Source organism: Schistocerca americana, chromosome 2, assembly GCF_021461395.2.
Source record: "Schistocerca americana isolate TAMUIC-IGC-003095 chromosome 2, iqSchAmer2.1, whole genome shotgun sequence".
Classification (NCBI taxonomy): domain Eukaryota; kingdom Metazoa; phylum Arthropoda; class Insecta; order Orthoptera; family Acrididae; genus Schistocerca; species Schistocerca americana.
In genome coordinates, this window is record NC_060120.1 from 919,658,515 (window position 1) to 919,679,821 (window position 21,307).

The following is a 21,307-nucleotide window of genomic DNA, read 5'->3' on the forward strand; positions in this document are numbered from 1 at the left end:
GTGCAGATTCTCCCTTGGTAACCCATTGTTTAGATTGCTGTTTAATCTCAGGAGTGTAGTATGTATCCATGTTTCATCTACAGTGACGAAACGGCGCTTAAAGTCCTGCGGATTCTTCCTGAACAGCTGCAAACCATCCGTGCAACACTTCGCACGATTACGTTTCTGGTCAAGCGTAAGCAATCGCGGAACCCATCTTGCGGATAGCTTTCTCATGTCCAAATGTTTATGCAAAATATTATGTACCCGTTCATTCGAGATGCCCACATAACTAGCAATCTCACGCACCTCAACTCTCCTGTCATCCATCACCATATCATGGATTTTATCAATGATTTCTGGAGTCGTAACCTCCACAGGACGTCCAGAACGCTCGGCATCACTTGTGCCAATATGGCCACTCCGAAAATTTTGAAACCACTTACAAACTGTTCTAATCGAAGTTGCAGAGTCACCGTAATGTTTACCAAACTTCTCTTTAGTTCCTGAGGCGTTTTGCCTTTCACAAAGTAATGTTTAATCACCACACGAATTTCTTTTTCATCTATTTTTTTACAATCACTCGACTTCCTTGATTCACATGAATGCCGAACACAAAGAAATAGACCAATATGGCTGAAACTTGGTGTGCATTCTTTCCAGAGATGCTACTAACTAAACATGACCTCTATACGGCGCCGGTAGTGCCATCTCTCGAACTTTGCACGGACTTTTCAAACGCTCCTCGTATTCACAACCGATACAAGAGAATTACATGTTTGCACCTGTTACTGTCCTTCAAAGTAGTCACCAGCACTGTGTAGAACCCGTTGGCAGTGATGTGGTAGGCGTAGTATACCGTTATCAGAGCCTGTTCTGTTGATGGTGCGAATGGAGCGGTCTAAAGTTATGGTGATTCTCGTGTACAACTGTGATGGTGTTATCCTAACGCATAACGTTCCTCCACGGCACACCATCAATGCACAGTATTACTGTTCGCTTTTGGAGCATCACCTGCGATCAGCTTTGTGAAAGAATCGGCGACACTTTCTGCGCAACCCACCCATCATTTTGCACGACAATGCGCGGGCGCATACAGCGCAGGCTGTGACTGCTCTGTTCGGTCGATGGGGCTGAGAAGTATTGTACTATCTACCATACTCCCCGGACTTAAGTCCTTGTGACTTTGATTTGAATCCGAAAATGAAGGAATCACTTCGTAGCATTCGCTTCAGAACTGTTCCAGTGATTCGACAGGCAGTAGACCGCTCCATTCACACCATCAACAGAACAGGCTCTGCTAACGGTATACTACGCCTTCCACATCGCTGGCAACTGGTTCTACACAACGCTGGTGACTACTTTGCAGGACAGTAACATGTGCAAGCACATAACTCTTTCGTATCGGTTGTGAATAAACAGCTGCCACTATTTAAGTTACAACCCTCGGATTTATAAATTATACCCGCGGATCTCCCTCGTGAATAAATGTATCTATTACTATGACAGTTACTGGATTAGCCTTCATTTACAGGGTGTTCAAAAAAAGTGTCAAATACTTTGAGAGGTGGCAGTGCTCAGCGAAACGAAAATATAAGTCCAATAAATATAGGTCCGGAAACGTATACTTTCCGAGATAAACACGTGTTTTTAGGAAGGGTTGCGCGACGCTTGGTTGCGGATTCTAGCACAGTCGTTGCATTGGCGCTCCGTCAAATGTGTCGGCAGGGAATCTTGAGTTCTTACTCACAGTACTCTACCTATAATTAAGTGGTCTTGCAGTCAGTTTTGTGGTTCGTGCTGTGTTGTAGGCTACGTAGTTTTCGCTGTGTTTGCGTGCCTTGCCGGCCGTAGTGGCCGTGCGGTTCTGGGCGCTACAGTCTGGAGCCGAGCGACCGCTACGGTCGCAGGTTCGAATCCTGCCTCGGGCATGGATGTGTGTGATGTCCTTAGGTTAGTTAGGTTTAATTAGTTCTAAGTTCTAGGCGACTGATGACCTCAGAAGTTAAGTCGCATAGTGCTCAGAGCCATTTGAACCATTTTTTTGCGTGCCTTATTATACAGTACTGTCAGCTCTGGGTACGTATCGTCCTGTTTTATCTTCTTCCAAACGCGGATTCACTTACGTGTTTAGTGTTACTGCGCTCTTTGTACATACAAATGGTGTAGTACATTCATATTTTCTGTCTTCCACCACTTGTTAGCAATGGGAGCCTACTACTCGACATGTGAAATGGCTGATATGATATTCTGCTATGGTTTAGCAAATGGACGTAGCATGCGAGCTCGTGCCCTCTACGTTGAAAAATATCCCCTGCGCAAAGTGCCCTTTGAAAAGATGTTCGGCAGATTTTTCCAGCGTCTGGGGGACACGGGTACCCTTGTAACTCGGAAAACTGACAGTGGAAGGCCCTGCACCCCTGCCATGGGGGAGCGTGTGCTACGTTCGGTGGGAGAAATTCCCGGGACCAGTGTGTGACGATTAGCAGCAGCAGCAGAAGGCGTGTCACAGCCTCTTATCTAGGGGATACTTCGTGAACAACTGTCGTACCCACATCGTCTACAGCGCGTTCAGGTCCTAAGGCCACAGGATCATCATGGCAGACGGCGGTTCTGTCAATGACTGTTGCAGCTGTGCCGCAGATCCACTGTTCACATTTAAGACTCTATTTACTGGTGAGGCAGGTTTCACAAGAGATGGTGTTGTGAATTTTCTTAACCAGCATGTATGGGCAGACGCGAATCCCCAAGCAATTCAGGAAAGAGGGCATCAACGCCGATTCTCAATCAACGTAAGGGCAGGCATACTTCGCGATAGAGTAATAGGGTTATGCGTGCTACCACAAAGGGTAACTCAGGTTCATTATCTGCACTTTCTCATTACTGTATTGCCTACCTTGCTGGAGGTTATACCATTGCAGCAACGAATACAAATGTCATTCTAACATCTGACATCTGACGCGCGGACATTTCAGGACCGTTGGACGGTCGGTCGGGAACCGAGAGGGGGGGGGGGGGGGGGAGACACTTGCCCTGGCCTCCTCGTTTCCATGACTTCAATCCCCTAGACTTTTGGTTATGGAGACACTTGAAGGAACTGGCCTAGACCGCGCCTAGTGCGGACACTACAGGGTTGTGTCTTCAGTACGTGCCAACAGGTACAACGACAACCGGGTATACTTCAAAGGGTGCTTCATTCCTTACGCCAGAGGGCAGGGGCGCATTGTCATGAATGGATACCACGTTGAACACCTCCTGTAAACGTCTGTTTATGGTTCAAATGGCTCTAAGTACTATGGGACTTAACATCTTAGGCCATCAGTCCCCTAGACGTAGAACTACTTAAACCTAACTAACCTAAAAACATCACACACATCCATACCCGAGACAGGATTCGAACCTGCGACCGTAGCAGCAGCGCGGTTCCGGACTGAAGCGCGTAGAATCGCTCGGCCAAAACGTGTGTTTATCGCAGAAAGTATGCATTTCCGGACCCATGTTTATTGAACTTATTTTTCTTGTTTCAATGAGTACTACCACCTCGCAAAGTATCCCTCACTTTTTTAGAACACCCTGTGTAGGCAGAAGAAACATCAAGGGGACTTTAATGTACAGTATGGACAGAAGGGGAATGTATATGTGTATAGCTTCTGATAATAATAATTTCGCACGGTTCAATGGCCTGGTACAAGTCACTCAATTGGATGTCACTTCAGTGACTTGCGTCTCTGTTGCCAGTTATCCAACCAGAAAAAGGCGACCTACAATTTAATGCAAAATTCGAAACACGTCTGTCGTTTCTGGCGAATATCCAAATCATTGGGAGGTGACCCCTAGGTTAAACAGTCGGTAGGACTCGAGCGCACTGAGGCTTCCGTACAGGCTTAATTATCTATACAGACAATTCATAAATCCCAGGAATCGAGAATCTCTGTGATTTTTGCCTATTGTCGATATCGATACTGGTAAGATATCGGTGCCGGCAATTCCAAAACTTTCGAGAACGCCTTAAAAGAAAGTTTGAAGTCGGATAAAGAATCACAAAAGAAATTTTTTCTTGTGATATTTTTACAAATTATCAATTTCAGATTTTTTCCTTTGCTTCTACTGTTAAGCCTTGCTTCTTGCCAATTTTCGTGATTCTAGGTCAACGCGAAGTACCTACATATTTTGATGAGTGAGTTTCCGAGTATCAAGATACGTGACATAAATGGCCGTATCTTTTGACTTCATTGATGTAGAAGTTTACATTTATTACACAGCCAACGGACTGTGGACCTTATTGTTGGTGATGAGTTGCAATTTGATATGTCTACCCATTCGTGAGAGAGAGGGGTCTTGACAGACAGACGGAGGAACGGACAACAAAGCGATCCATAAGGGTTCCATTTTCACTTATTTGAGGCACGGAACACTAAAAGACAAACAAAACATCTATGGCCCAATCGGGATTCCATATCACTACCTTCCATTTACCAGTTAGATTGTTTACCGCTAGACCACTCAGCCCGATTCAAATGCTGCTTCAGGAAAAGAGACATATATTTTAACATTGAATCCAATCCAAGCAGTACTTCTGGCGAATGCCCACCTCATGGAGAAATGAATGCTACATTAAAAAAGAGAGGGAAAGATCCGTGCTCCGATCGGAATTTGATTATGATGATGATGATGATGATGATGTTTGGTCTGTGTGGCGCTTAACTGCGCAGGCATCAGCGCCCGTACAAAGTCCCAATTTTTTTCTCAGTCCAATTTTTTTGACAGTCCAATCGAGCCAGTGTCACAAAGGATGAGGATGCGGATAAAATGATGAGGACAACACAAATACCCAGTCCCCAGGCAGAGAAAGTACCCAACCCGGCCCGGAATCGAACTCGGGACCCCATGGTCCAGAGGTAGCAACTCGGAATTCGATCCTGCGGTCTGTCGTTTTCCAGGCACGCCCCTTATTGCTACACCACCAGGCCGAACTCGGATTCTGCTGAAGCTTCACTTCTCTCCTAAGTTGCGGCGACTGTACCGCTAGATGGCAATGGTATCTTTTTCACAGTGGCGGCTGGCTTTAATTCATCATAATTCAGCCAATTTACACGACATATTGATAAACTAAATTAACAAATCTTCGTCGTTAATCAATATATCTATCAAACAAAACTAGATCAAAATCCTTACAGTAGTTCCCGAGATTAGACCGAACATGCAAACAGAAGCGAGCACGGAAATTTACTTTATATATACTGAGAGAGAGAAGAAAAGAGAAGAGGGTATACTTTGCTAGAACTCTATTAATAAAGAGAAGTGGACCATTTGCCTTCCCTAAAAGAACCTTACACTCTCTTTCCATTTCAAGTCGCTCCCCAGTGTTACACCTAGATAGTTAATCGACGTGCATGCGCCAAGCAGCACACCACCAACACTGTATTCGAACATTATAGCATTGCCTTTCCTACTCACCCGCATTAACTTACATTTTTGTACTTTATAGCAAGCTGCCACACTTCATACCAAAGGTAATTTCTGACTAAGTATCTTCCTTGAGCCGTGCACTGCTCGTGTTCATGCGATTTATTTGTCATCTTCTATGACGGTGCTGCCACCTTCTTTTCTAATTCCATTTACTGGCGTCACTAACTTCCTGCCTTACTTGCCCGTGAGCGGCAGCAGCAGCGCGTATCGATAAGTGCACTGTCCTACCATCTCTGGAGCGACCGATAGTATTTCCGGGTCGTCGTGTGCCTGGCAGTCAGTTGAAGACGGACCAGCAGTGCAGTCGGGGACGGAGCGCCGGTGAGGCGCGGACAGCCAGTGCTCGCTGACCGCTGGCGACACACATGAACTGTCCGACGGGAGGAGATTGGAGTGGGGCAACCGTTGGTTGGTCGTCTCATCGGCCGACATATATTTGGTCCTTTCACTGTTTCCGGACCTGAGCAGTCGGTCGGTTGGCGTGGAGCAGCAGGCAAGTCCCCGTCGTGCGTAGTCGGGCTGGAGCCGCTGCGGCGCGCACGCGCGGTTGAAGCGCGAGGTGGTGCTTGCGAGTGCTACGAAGTTCGTCGCCCACCGATCTTCGACATGAAAGTTGAGTCCTCACCTAACCTACTATCGAGCTTCAACTTTTTGCATTTCTTCGTTTGATCCTGCTTGTCGCTTCGGGACATTCCCGCGAGCAACAACTTGACCAGCGGTATCTTCTGCCTTGTGGCCGTTGACGTTCCGGTTACCTGCCCTCATCGTTGACGTAATTCTCGGCGGTGTACTTTCCTCGTCGTGTTGTTGCTGTCCAGCACGGCGTGTAGTTCGACAGCTGAGGTGTTGTTGGTCGTTGTGGGCGCCAATATTGTGTGTGTCGTGGTCATTTTGCTGGTTGCGTCGAGCGGAACTGATTTGCTTGATTGGTCGGTCGCCTGTCTGTCGGTTGGGTTGCCTTCAAATTAAGAAGTTATTGGACAGGCTGCCTGTCTCACCTAATCGGGCGTTAGTGTTACAATCCCAGGCCGACCCTTGGAAACTTCTGAGCGCCGTTCCTTGTGCGCCACATAGTAATTTCCCTGTTTGGGTTTTAGTTATTTAGTTGATGTGCGGTCTTCAGCCGAGTTTTAATATCTCTTAAATTAATGTTCTTGTTTTGCCCTTTTGCATGAAATGTTTTAAGATAAGGCCTTCTGCCTTTTGATTGTAACTCCCCTTATTGCTTAATGTGGAGCCTCCAGTCAAGTTTCATTACCGAACGAGGTGGCGCAGTGGTTAGACACTGGACTCGCATTCGGGAGGACAACGGTTCAATCCCGCGTCCGGCCATCCTGATTTAAGTTTTCCGTGATTTCCCTAAATCACTCCAGGCAAATGCCGGGATGGTTCCTCTGAAAGGGCACGGCCGACTTCATTACCTAATCCGATGAAACCGATGACCTCGCTGTCTGGTCTCATTCCCCAAACAACCGAACCCCCCCCCCCCCCAAGTTTCATTAAAATTAAATCGCTAAAGCCTTCGGCCTGTTTATATTGAAGATTTATAAAATATTTTTCCTTGAAACCTCCAGAACAACCTTGTAATTCAATTCCTTGCTTAGGCCTTGTGTCTTGGATTTTGAGTGTGGCCTACAGCCGATTTAAAGTTAATCAAGGGAGGTCAATTAAAGTTTTAAGTGTTTTGCATCCTTGTTGTAATATTGTGTGTTGATAAATAAAGTTTGTATGTTGAGTGAAACTGACAGGAACTCATTTTGGTCCCTTTCCACAACCTAATCCAAATGGCTCTGAGCACTATGGGACTCAACTGCTGAGGTCATTAGTCCCCTAGAACTTAGAACTAGTTAAACCTAACTAACCTAAGGACATCACAAACATCCATGCCCGAGGCAGGATTCGAACCTGCGACCGTAGCGGTCTTGCGGTTCCAGACTGCAGCGCCTTTAACCGCACGGCCACTTCGGCCGGCCACAACCTAATCCGCTCTGTCCTGTTAGCTCAGGCATTTCACTCCTACAAACACTCAACGACAACACTTTCCCCCTACACTAAAGCCTCATCAGCAAACTGTAGCAGTTTGCTGCTTACCCTATCCGTCAGATCGTTTATGTATACAGAGAACAAGAGTGGTCCTGTCACACTTTCCTGGGGCACTCCTGACAATAGCCGTGCTCCAGTGAACACTCGACGCCCATGGCAACATACTAAATTCGCTTGATTAAAAAGTCTTTGAGATGCTCACATATCCGAGAATCCATTCTGAGTAAGTGCTAGGTCTCTAATGTCTCAGTCAATGGATCGTTAAGCTCTAATCTTTCTTACTTTTCCTTCTCCTTCGTAGCCGTAAAGTTGACAGTTTGTTGACAGGGCACCTGTCAGATTTAAATGGCTCTAAGCACTTTGGGAATTAACATCTGAGGTCATCAGTCCCCTAAAACTTAGAACTACTTAAACCTAATTAGGCTAAGGACAGCATACACATCCATGCCCGAGTCAGGATTCGAACCTGCGACCGTAGCGGTCGCGCGGTTCCATACTGAAGCGCCTAAAACCGCTCGTCAACACCGGCCGGCCCATCTGCCAGACCAATCAATATTATTGCGGACTACATGTATCCCTTCGCGCTTGATGTCTAACACGCAAATGATGGCATCTTCCAGCAGGACAACTGTACGCATCGGCATCCGCTACAGTAGGAGCAGGACAGGTGATTTCTTGGCGACCAGAAACACCTGATCTGAACCAGCCCGCCATTTACGGGAATTACGTAACCTCTTTCCAAAGGTGGAACAAGACGCTATCAAGCAGCTGACCGTAATGGTTCGGCTCATCAGTGTATTTATCCAAGCAAATTTCGACTAAACGAAGGCAGTAATACTCTAGAATTAACCCTTTAGTTTTCAGCACGTTGCGACAATAATATAGATTCCTCGCGCATTTGACGTCCTTGCCAGACCAGTATACAAAACCGAATGTTCCCGATTGCAACTAACGCCCTTGCAGACTGAGCTACACAGAGACTATGCTGGCCCCCTTCAACCGCCCACTAACTCTTCCCCACCGTTCCTACTCAACACAAGCCCTCTTGCGTACCTTGCTAGCAGAGAAACGTGTGAGGTGCAGCACGAGCCGCGACTGCTTAGCTCAGTTGGCGAGAACACTGAACCCGAGAGGAAAGTTTCCAGGTTCGAATCCTGGCCTGACATACATTGCAATATATCTCAAGAAATTGATAGACGAGTTTCGTGGTATGAATGTTCAGTTTAATTTTAATAGCATGACGTGTGTGTAGGCTTGCGATGAAGAACTGTTAACACTTCAGCGGACAGCACAGACAGCCGAACGAAGATTAGGTCGTCGTTCGGCAAGGGCAACTACGTTAATGTCTCCTTTCAGCAGTCTAATGGCACTATTGTACCCTGTAATAGCGAGAGAGGTGGTGATGTGCAGAAATGAGAAATAAAAGTCGCACCGAGCAAGAATACGATAACCATCTGCGGTGCCTTGACTTAGCGGAACAATTGTAGCCGGTGGGAAATCCGCCGCCGACTGCCGACGGTGTAATAATGAGAGGGAGTGCCCTGTCGTTTAGCCTCCGTATAAGGCTGCGGTACTTGCGTGGCAGGCCGAGTGCGCTTTGGCAACTGTGTTCACAAGTCGTAAATCACCGCTCGCTTGACGTCGTTCTTGTGGATCTTGCGTGTCTAATCTGAAATTGACTGGTTTATCCTCGTGCGTCCGCACGGACCTACGGGTCAGGCAAATGTCCCTACACTTAAGAAATTTAACTTTGCGCTGTATAGGACACTCAATATCTTCCACTGCAGACCGTGACTACTCTGCGAATAAACGCAGCAGAGCTGACTCTCTCGAAGAAATTTGTTTGTTACAAATTCATACATATACAGCGTGTATCACCTAAGAGGTGTCAGACACATTTTCTCTAGCGCTCCACCAAATACAGCCAGTTTCATTTTATTAGTGCGTAGCTGGATTCAGACGGAACAAGCAGTGCTCATCACGCCTTTCATGCGACGACCAATGGCGATGGAAAGCGTTGGTTTCTTTCCAGTCACAAACAAAATGAGTCTTAAAGCGGAATTTTACGTGCTCATTCGTTAGAGCGGTCTCACATAAGTTCGATATCCGTTTTAACGGGGGCAGTAAAACACGAACAATGCCTCAGTTACTCCAGCAGCGACTGAGCAGCGCGCTGTTCCATGGTGGTGGCAAGTCTTCTGGTCCAGACTGTATACCAATTAGGTTCCTTTCGGAGTGTGCTGATGCATTGGCTCCATACTTAACAATCACATACAACCGTTCGCTCGACGAAAGATCCGTACCCAAAGACTGGAAAGTTGCACAGGTCACACCAATATTCAGGAAAGGTAGTAGAAGTAATCCACTAAATTACAGGCCCATATCGTTAACGTCGATATGCAGCAGGATTTTAGAACATATATTGTGTTCGAACATTATGAATTACCTCGAAGAAAACACACAGTCAGCATGGGTTTAGAAAACATCGTTTCCGTGAAACACAACTAGCTCTTTATTCACATGAAGTGCTGAGTGCTATTGACACGGTATTTCAGATCGATTTCGAATTCCTGGATTTACGGAAGACTTTTGACACTGTACCACACAAGCGGCTCGTAGTGAAATTCCGTGCTTATGGAATGTCTCAGTTATGTGACTGGATTTTCGGTTTCCTGTCACAGATGTCACAGTTCGTAGTAATTGACGGAAAGTCATCGAGTAAAACAGAAGTGATTTCTAGCGTTCCCCAAGGTGGTGTTATAGGCCCTTTGCTGTTCCTAATCTATATAAACGATTTGGGAGACAATCTGAGCAGCCGTCTTCGGTTGTTTGCAGATGACGCTGTCGTTTATCGAATAATAAAGTCATCAGAAGATCAAATCAAACTTCAAAACGATTTAGAAAAAATATCTGAATGGTGCGGAAAGTGGCAGTTGACCCTAAATAACGAAAAGTGTGAGGTCATCCACATGAGTGCAAAAAGGAACTCGTTAAACTTCGGTTACACGATAAATCAGTCTAATCTAAAAGCCGTAAATTCAACCTAGGTATTACAATTACGAACAACTTAAATTGGAAGGAACACATAGAAAATCTTATGGGGAAGGCTAACCAAAGGCTGCGTATTATTGGCAGGACACTTAAAAAATGTAACAGACCTACTAAAGAGACTGCCTACACTACGCTTGTCCGTCCTCTTTTAGAATACTGCTGCAAGATGTGGGATCCTTACCAGGTACGACTGACAGAGTACATCGAAAAAGTTCAAAGAAAGGCCGCACGTTTTGTATTATCGCGAAATATGGGAGAGAGTGTCACAGAAATGATACAGGATTTGGGCTGGAAATCATTAAAAGAAAGGCGTTTTTCATTGCGACGGAATCCTCTCACGAAATTCCAATCACCAACTTTCTCCTCCGAATGCGAAAATATTTTGTTGGCACTGACCTACATAGGGAGCAACGATCACCACGATAAGATAAGGGAAATCCGAGCTCGTACGGAAAGATATAGGTGTTCATTCTTTCCGCACGCTATACGAGATTGGAATAACGGAGAATTGTGAAGGTGGTTCGATGAACCTTCTGCCAGGCACTTAAACGTGATTTGCAGATTATCCATGTAGATGTAGATGTAGTGCTGTCGCTGCTAGAATACCTGGTATTCTTAGTGTTTTACTGCCCCGTTATTACATGTCGTTGAAAATAATATCGCCATAGATTAACTTGGGATTGCTCTATCAAATGAACGTGTAAAACTCCCATTCAAACAAGAATTTGTTTGTAAGGGGAAACAAACCGACGTTTTCCGTCGACGTTGAATGTCGCATGAAAGACGTGATGAGCAACATTTGTCTGGACAGAGTCCAGCTGCACACTGGAAAAACTAAATTGCAAATATCCGCCGAAACGAAACACTAGGGAAAATGCGCCTGACGATCCTTAGGAGAGAAACTCGGTGTACACTAAGGAGACAGAAGTGATACGATAGCAATAAGCACATATACAGAGGCCGCTAGTATCACGAACACATGGTATAAAAGGGCAGTGCATTGGCGGAGTTTTCATATGTTCTCGGGTGATTCATGTGGAAGGTATCCGACGTGACGGAAATTAAGACTTTGATCGCAGAATGGAAGTTGGAGCTAGACTCGTGGGACATCCCATTTCGGAAATCGTTAGGGAATTCAATCTTCTGAGATGCACAGTGTCAAGTCTGTGGCTCTCGATCTTCCACCATGATCGAGTCCATCAACACGAGGTGTCAAATATGAGGTAGCCAAGGAGGTGGAAACGTGGTTTCTACTATGCCAAGACTGCTTGGTAGCTACAACAGGAAAACACAATTAATTAGCAGGAGTACAAAATAAGAAAGTATTTATTACTTAACTTTGCTGTAGTCCATGATCAGTTGGTTGACAATTTTAGAAGACGCGACTAGAATAGGCGTCTGTAGAATGACATAATTTGCAAGTCACAAATCTTGCAGTGACGGATTAAAATCTCGTAATCTTGAATGTCGAGTCCGGTGAATTTGAAGACTAACTTGGAACGGAGCTACAAAGACTTGGTGGCAGCAGTGACTGAGATGCAGACGATGACTAACATCGGCGCTGGCTGACCACTGAGCGCGGCTACGAACTGTAGACTGGCTCTCTCTCTCTCTCTCTCTCTCTCTCTCTCTCTCTCTCTCTCTCTGCTCCTTTTTGACTTTCCTCTCTGTGAGGAAGTTCAAGTGGAAGTTTGTGGCCTGTTGGCCCTTCCTCCACTAAGAATCTTAATGAAACTTATTTCTGGACTGTTTGATTATATCTGGAACTGGCAAGAAGTGCCGATAATCGATTTCTTGTTCTTGTCGATGTGACGCTTTTTCTTCTTACTGGTGACTGAGGACTGTTCCTCGGTGTTGGCTTGATACGTAACGTATTCTGTCTTCGATTTTTCTCCGGAAACCAGAGAAATTATTAGACAATGCATGTGCATTGTAGTGAAGATAGGGTAGGAATTAATGAGCTCACAATCCTCCCTGGAAATTTCAGTAAGACCTTCTGGATAGCCAAGTCCCTGATGTGGGAGTGACGGTTTTGGATGGTTTGGTGGGACAAAACGGTAGGGATTTTCGTGGTGCGGGTATGTACCGTCGCGAAGCGAACTAGCAATCTTCTTCAGTACAGCACTTGCGCTGTACATGTCCGGAAGCGGGAGCAGTGGTATTTCCTCCCACTTTTATTCCTGTTGTACAGCTGCTTCGGTGTCCTTTTGCTGTGTCGCCTCCCCTTCGGCAGGCTCGTCGGTTTGCGTGGCCACCGTTGCGAACTCCTTCTCTCGTGCAGGAGTCGTCTGGGTGGCGGTGTCTTCTCTTGTGGCGGAGTCTTCTTTGGCTGAACGAAGTTCCTGCTTCGGCACAGCAATCTGACGCCGAGCCTCGCCCAGTTCCGCCAACATGGCTGCCCTCTCTTCCGCCATGGCGGATTTGAAGGCGGACATGGCTTCTCGTACAGCGTCCTTTAGACGCCTGGATACGACGTCTTCTGCACAAGAGACCACCTCTTCGTGTGTGGTTGTCACTTGCTTCTGCGTCTTCTTCTCCGGTCCGCGCCAATTTCTCTTGTAGGCGCAGGAACGGGCGTTCGCCGCGTGTGCGCCGCCGCAGTTGACGCAGGTACAAGGGGTATGATTCTCCTTCTTGCAGTCGCTTGTGCCATGTGCTCGCGCACACTTCAAACACGCTACTGCGCCTCTGCAGTGCTCGGCGACGTGGCCAAGCTTTTGGCAGCGAAAGCATTGCACTACAGTCTTCTTCTTCTTGTTGCCGGACGTTCCTGCTAGGGTGAGCAGCAACTCCGCTAGGGCTGCAGCTTCGCGTCCCCTCCCGCGTCCCGACATCTCGAGCAGCAACGGCGACAACAGCGATCCGTACCTCTCCGCAGCCTGAGCGGGAATGTAGACTGGTACAACTGCACTATTCTCGTGCTGCGCATGAAGTGGCCTAGCGGCGCCTAGCGGCGCCTAGCGGCGCCTAGCGGCGCCTAGCGGCGCCTAGCGGCGCCTCGCGGCGAGCGTTAAGTACTGCGACTAGCTGTGTACTCGTTGGCTAACACAGCCGTTTTTCTGTTCCGTTTATCGAGAGAATCGCATTCGGCGGATCGATCTCTCAGGCGGCAGTGTAGTCTTATGACTGACGACATCACACGGAGAATACAAAATTTCCGGCATCAACTCTCACCACGAATAACGCAGTGGCCGACGGCCTCTACTTGACGACCGACAGCAGTGACGATTGCGTAGAGGTGTCAGTTGTAACAGATAAGCAACACTGTGCGAAATAACCGCAGAAATCAATGTGGGACGTACGTCGAACGTATCCGTTACGACAGTGCGACGAAATCTGACGTTAATGGGCTAAGACAGCAGACGACCGACACGAGTGCCTTTGCTAGTAAGACGGCGCTGTCTGCAGCGTCTCTCCTGGGCTCGTGACCATATCGGTTGAACCGATGGGTAAGAGAAGATGTTTAAGGGCTTCCCGTCCACATGTTGCTAAGGTTGTTACGAATACGCTGCAGAAGTTTCGCTGGGAAGCCCTTACACATCCTTCATATAGTCCGTATTCCTCTCCATGCGATTTTCATATTTTTGGAGCCCGCAGAAAGACATTCTTGGCCATCGATTTAGCCGGCCGGTGTGGCCGAGCGGTTCTAGGCGCTACAGTCTGGAACCGCGCTATCGCTACGGTCGCAGGTTCGAATTCTGCCTCGGGATCGATGTGTGCGGCGTCCTTAGGTTAGTTAGGTTTAAGTGGTTCTAAGTTCTAGGGGACTAATGACCTCAGATGTTAAGTCCCATAGCGCTCAGAGCCATTTGAACCATTTGGCCGTCGATCTGCTGCGGAGGAAGCTTCGGAGGAAGAGGCGCACGCTTGGGAACAAACATTGTTAAGTAGGCAACCTCAAAAACTTTTCTATGAAGGCACTGACTGTCTTGTCTCATAGTAGGATACACGTATTAACAGTTATGGCGATTACAGTTGGAATAATAAACAGTTTACTTACTCCTTTTCGCTCTGCCTTGTTTTCATTCGACTGCCCCTTTTGTAAATACATTTCGTAAACAAGAAATGTAGGAAGAGGAAGGAAAGGGAAACGATTGGTGGGAAATCATGACGACTAAGCGCACAAAAAAGCACTCCGTCGTCAGGCCACAAGTGGTCCATCGGGACCATCCGACCGCCGTGTCATCCTCAGTTGGGGATGCGAATAGGAGGGGCGTGTGGTCAGCACACCGCTCTCCCGGTCGTTACGATGGTTTTCTTTGACCGGAGCCGCTACTATTCGGTCGAGTAACTCCTCAATTGGCATCACGAGGCTGAGTGCACCCCGAAAAATGGCAACAACGCATGGCGGCCCGGATGGTCACCCATCCAAGTGCCGGCCACGCCCGACAGTGCTTAACTTCGGTGATCTGACGGGAACCGGTGTATCCACTGCGGCAAGGCCGTTGCCCCTACAAAGCGCACAGGAATAGCGAAATTTGAAAATTTGTGCCGGACTGGGACTGGAACCCGGATTTACCCCCTTTCTCATGAGTGGTTGGCTTAAACGCTTCGGCCATCCGGTCACAGTTCCTGACCAGTGGTAAATTTCCAACTTATCGCATGCTACTGTGCATCCATTATACTCACTATTCGCAATTCCTCATTCTATACTCACTATTCGCAAATCCTCATTCCCATAGAAGGTCGGACGATATTTGTGGATTCGCACTGAAGGAAAGATCGAGGAACCGTTCCCCTCTTTCACAGAAATGCAAATATCTCAGTGATATCTGTCCTGTCGGGCTTGTCCGACAGAAAAGACATCACTCAGATACACAAAAAAAAATTTGGTTTCTGTTGCTATCACTATTATTATTATTATTATTACTACTATTATTATTATTATTATTATTATTATTATTCGCATAGGCTGCAAAAATTATTTCTTAGTAATGTTATTCACATTTTCATTACATTCAAATCACTTTTAATTCCATTAACAGTATTTTATTATTATTTTTCATAGTGAAATAACCTAATTGTCATTCCTTAAGCAACTATGGCATAAAAAGTATTGTTTGCGTAAAACTCTGGTCTGATTTTAGAGAGGACCAGATGGCACTAACCTGTTTGGTTGGTTGATTCAGTGGATGGGATCAAACAGCAGGGTGATCAGTCCCATCGGATTAGGGAAGGATAGGGAAGGAAGTCGGCCGTGCCCTTTCATGGGAACTATCCCGGCATTTACCTGTACTAGTGCGATCACGCTCAACCAATAAATAAGAAATACAGGGATAGAATGAAATATAGCGTCGCGAAGAAGTAGACCCCGCAGGAGAATGGTCGTACACTGGTTAGGAGCTACTGCGGTGTGTCCGCGCTTGCGATGAAATGGAAGGGCAGCTGGCGCCAGGGCGCCGGGACGAGGAATGCGCGCCAGCGGTCAGCGATCTCTGCCAGGGATCGAAGCCCGGACTTCAAGGACAGCCACCTGCTGCACTGCGCACTGGAATCAGGCAGGCGGGCCCCTGGCCTGCACTCCGTTCTGCCAGATGGGAGGCGGGTGAGCAGTAACAGCTTACCGAGTAGCGGACCAGGTCTGCGACTGGGTTCGGAACTTGTGGTAGTTACAACTCAACGTTTAAGTAGTCCATTTTTGTCTTGATGGGCGAAAGCAAAAAACACACTTTCTAAAATGGCGACTTCGTGTGATGCTCTCGTCGCTCCGGCATCGACGTAGACCGCAGATCTTCATTCCGCTGCATTTGCTGCGAGGCTGTAGTGTCGCTACCAGGAATAAGGCTGAAACCGTCCTCACACGGGGCGAGGCTTTCTCAGCGCTCTACAGCGACCGTTGTCGGGTTCATGTGCCTCGCAAACCACACACTTTCTTTACGAAAATGGACGTGTATAAAGTAGCTGCGTTAACTCTATTAAAGAGCGGAGAAAATCGGGAAAAAGATTCTGGGCTTGTCGGTGGCTTGAACAGCGAATTGCTGGTAGAGGGACCGAGCTAGGGAGCGCCGTGATCAGCACACTGGACTCGCATCCGGGAGGACGACGGACCAAACCCGCGTCCGGCCATCCAGATTTAGGTTTTCCGTGATTTCCCAAAATCGCTCCAGGCAAATGCCGGGATGGTTCCTTGAAAGGGCATCGCTGATTTCTTCCCCATTCCGAGCTAGTGCTCCGTCTCTAATGACTTCGATATCACCGGCACGTTAAACCCAGTCTTCCTGCTTTCATCCTTTGCTGCTAGAGGAACACTACATGATGCTGTACAACGGTCTAGATACAAATTAGTAGAAATTATTTGTCAACTCAGTTGAATTTTCATTCCATTTTTGGTTTTAAATTGAATATAGTTAAGTTATAGTTCAAATGTTCAAATGTGTGTGAAATCTTATGGGACTTAACTGCTAAGGTTATCAGTCCCTAAGTTTACACACTATTTAACCTAAATTATCCTAAGGACAAACACACACACACACACACACACACACACACACACCCATGCCCGAGGGAGGACTCGAACCTCCGCCGGGACCAGCCGCACAGTCCATGACTGCAGCGCCTTAGACCCCTCGGCTAATCCCGCACGGCTAAGTTCTAGTATCTAACGTCAGTTTGCACTTGCATAAAGTCTATATTGTGAACACTGCATTAAGTACCAACAATCTGAAATAACTTACTTCGTCACATAGATTTCAAGATCGAGATTCGTTTCGTAATTTCATTCGAATTGGTGATTTTTGTCGAAATTGCACACCGTCATTGAAAAACATATTTACCAGTCAGACACAGGTTTAAGCTATATCATAAACCCATATATATAATATATTAATGTGAGTGTCAATCTAGGTCTGAGAGTAAACACAACGTACACGCTATTATAAAACTTTCTAAAACTTCCAGTGTGTACGTTGTGTTTGAGAGTAAACACAACGTACACGCTATTATAAAACTTTCTATAATATGTATATTATAAAAAGTTTTATAATAGCGAAAACTTCCAGTGTGTACGTTGTGTTTACTCTCAGACATAGATTGACACATTAAGTTTTTTGGCCATTAGAAAATCATTTCAGTTGTTGGCCTTTGCGTCAATAACTACAGTATGTACATTACGTATTTGTAATAAATGATACCGAGTTTTGAGATAACATCAATGTTAAATGAATAAGAACCACCCAGAATCTCTTGGAAAACAAAAAGTGAAAAAACGAACTGGTGTTAGATGATCGCGAACCCGTTACATTTCTCTTTACAACTCAGGAGCTCATGACGGCATTAACTGCGCTGCAACTTCGAGAAAGAGACCATATTCCAATTATGGCATATACTGTCTAAAGACGGCATCTAAAAATGTCATTATTTGATATTTAATACGCAAATTGTACCATAAACACGCGCATGTGATAGATCACCATGGCGCGTAGAAGTGAAAAGGGTTTACTTTCATAGCACACAAGTTACAGCACTAAAAACATCAACTACAGGAAACCATTACCTACTGATATGTAGTTTGCTGTCGTTTTATTATAACAAACCGTATCTGAATGACGCGTTTTCGAAGGCTCCTCAATTTTCTGAAGCTTTTAAACAGCTTACATTCATATCGCATGCTCTATGAGAAAGAAAACCCACCATACACGATGGTTAACGCCATACTATATGGCGGCTCCTATGTTTTCACGCTCCGCAGTGTAGTGGCACGTGGAATTCCACACTCTGACGTCACCAACTTCGCGACCACGAGCGTTTTCACGTCCACTGAGAGGACGGCTTAAGACTCTCTCTTACTGAAATAGTAAGTTCCAGAGTTTATTGGGACGATAGCTACTTTTTATTATGCACTTTTCATCAGGCTAAAGAGCAAACTGCACAGTGATGTGGTATTGTTACGTGTACGCCTACAGAAATAATGTGCAGAGTCACAAATCATTTCAGTTTTCAACATATAACTCTCTCACTTACAGAGTACCAGGCACACTGCCGGAAAAAAATTAATACACCTGGAAATACGACGTCGATTTTGATCCGATGAAGGCATACGCTACCTGATGGATAGCAGATGCACTGATCTGGTTTCAGTGTCGTGCACCAACAGATAGCGTAGTTGCATGGCTACCAGACCGCCATCTGTGTCTAATAGGGAATGCTCGCAGCCAGAAGACTCAGTGTGGTGCAAATATGCCACAGAGACGCACTCGTTGGGCCGTAGTATAGTTAGCTTTGAAAAGCGCGCCACAGCGCCTAGCGTGAAGCAGTCGCCCTCCGTTTTTTGGCGGTGGCGCCTTTGTCGCAATTGAAGGCTTCGGTGTCTCCCTCTAGCGGGAAAGGGGAAAAGTGGGCTGTTCGCGCGGGTTTAAGAGGTTGCTGTATGGGCTCTCGTGGAGAGTTGGCAGTCGGGGCATCAAGAAGCGACTTCTCTGCCGGTGCTAGAGGGACAGCACGCAGACCGCGCCATCAGCGTAAGCGACGCGAGCAGCGGCTCCGTGGTATGGGGTGTTAACTGCTCGTCGCGAAAGGAATCTTCCTGAGCGTGGGTCCGCAAAGGGGCCTAATCTGCAGTTCGGCCGTATGCTGTCGACCGGCGATGAGGTTCTGAAAATCGGCGCGCCTTCCTGCGTCCGTTGAAACGGCTGGCAGCGGGCGGGTCGGCAGAGCATTCGGAGGTGCTGCGTTGGTTCAGTCCTGGGAGTCGTAACGCACCAGAAGTTGAGTATTGATTGTTAACAGATTTTACGAAGTTTAATTGAATTCGAGTTACTTATTATTGTTAATTATACCAGCCGTATTTTTTTTTTTGGGGGGGGGGGGGGGGGTTCCCGCCATTCATACTCGTCTGCCCACCCGCGGGAAGGTGGTAATATTAGAAAGTGTGGTCCGTTTGTCCTCTTTTGAGGACGAAAGGAGGGGCGCGGGGGGGGGGGGGGGGGGGGGGAGTCAGAGTAAATCCGTGGTTCGGTTTATTCAACTGTTAGCCTCTGCCATGTCTGTGAAAGTCTAAGGCACCAATGACTGTACTGTTTAAAATGCAAGGCACTAAGACCTGATCCATTCTCTACCCTGTCATAACTAGTATTACTAGACTCACGTGTAAAAGGTACTCTAGCAAAGAAGAAAAATTCCTTTTGCCTCGTGGTAAGAACTAGTCAATTGCATAATGAATTCTGCTCATATGGAAGCTGTAACTTACGTAAATTTGTGTTTATGTATATTGGGCTATAATCAAGCAAGGTTGTTAATGTACGCCGTAGTGGATTTTTTATATTGTTTCTATTCAGCAAAAACTGTTGTGTGTTTTTCCAATTCAATACCTTAAAGGCTTTTACTCAACGTGCTTATGTGTTTTATACAGGTAGTTGGTTATTGGTGTGTTTTCTTGCCATGCGAAAGTTTGACATTTCATTACGGGTAGAAATTGCTGCCTTGAGAGGAGAATGTTGGAAAAGTTCACAAGTCATACCAGGTGAGCGTGTGTGTTTGCCGTAAGTTAAGTGACAGAAATTTGTAAAATTTGTTTTTTATATATTTTGGAAATGTTAATGTTACTAACTGTGAATGTCCCCCCTACTTTGAGAACTTTTGTAAACAAGATTGTCTTTATATGTTGCAGACAAGTTAGATTCTGCGCCATTTAATGAATGGAGTGAAATTCACCTGTAATTTAGCTGAGCTTGAAATATTATATAGCGTCTCGTTGTATACGTTAAATTGCTTGCCTGTACTTGCCTTTTACTGGCGGGAAATTCTTATAATAATTTAATAATTTAAAAGTCCTTTCCTATCGTACATTGTGACTTATTTGTTAAATGATTGGTGTTTTTTTTTAATATCGTAAAGTTTTGCACCAATTTTGAATAAAGAGTGTTACTGAAAATTGTGTGTAATTTCACCAGCTATTCCTTGGCACCTACTTCCACTTTACATTTTGTGTACTGATGGAGATTAATAACCTTTGGTGAACCAGTAGTAATTTTACGGTTCACTCGTGCTTCCTACAAACAACTGAGCGAATTCCTACAACCAACTGAGGGCTGAGGGCTCAGATTGTAGCCTTCCCAGTGACAAGATGGTCCTTTGGGAGAACTGCCACACAAGTCGGGCGTGCACCGATGCTGGTATCGGTGGTCACGTGAGCGCTCTCACACCTGAAGACGAGGTTCTGGACGTCCAGTTAGCACAGAGTGCGCCAGGACCGTCGTATGGTAAGGGCAGCAGGGGCAGATCGTGCAGCTACGACGACACACATAAGAGGGCTTGCGAGCCCAGACGTGTGAACACGAACTGATGCGAACCGATTATTAGCAGAGGGACTATGGGCACCCACACCTCTAATACGTCATCCACTCACGTCACAGCGCCGACGTGCGCGGCTCGACTGGTGCTGTCAGAGGATCTCTTGGAAGATGAAAAGGCGCGCCGCGGTTTTCAGCGATGAAAGCAGATTCTACCTGCACGCAAGTGGTGGTCGATTGTGAGTACGATGTAGACCTAGTGAGCTCTCTCATTGTATCCATTAGTTCGAGACACACGGTTTTTCGTCTGGGTTCTACATCTCCATCTACATCTAGATGGTTAATCTCCAATTCACACTTAAGTGCCTGGCAGAGGGTTCATCGAACCATTTTCATACTACTTCTCTACCATCCAACTCTCGAATGGCGCGTGGGGAAAAGGAACACCTAAATCTTTCCGTTCGAGCTCTGATTTCTCTTACTTTATTCCGATGATCATTTCTCCCTACGTAGGTGGGTGTCGACAAAATATTTTTGCA

At 46.3% G+C, this 21,307-nt stretch overlaps 1 protein-coding gene and 1 pseudogene across 1 annotated transcript in view; one reads left to right on the top strand and one right to left on the bottom strand.

The window, feature by feature from the left end:
• LOC124594877 overlaps positions 1 to 21,307 on the top strand; it is a 307,913-nt gene that overhangs the window by 100,064 nt on the left and 186,542 nt on the right. The window lies entirely within an intron of this gene.
• Positions 14,875 to 14,992, bottom strand: LOC124597416 (annotated as a pseudogene).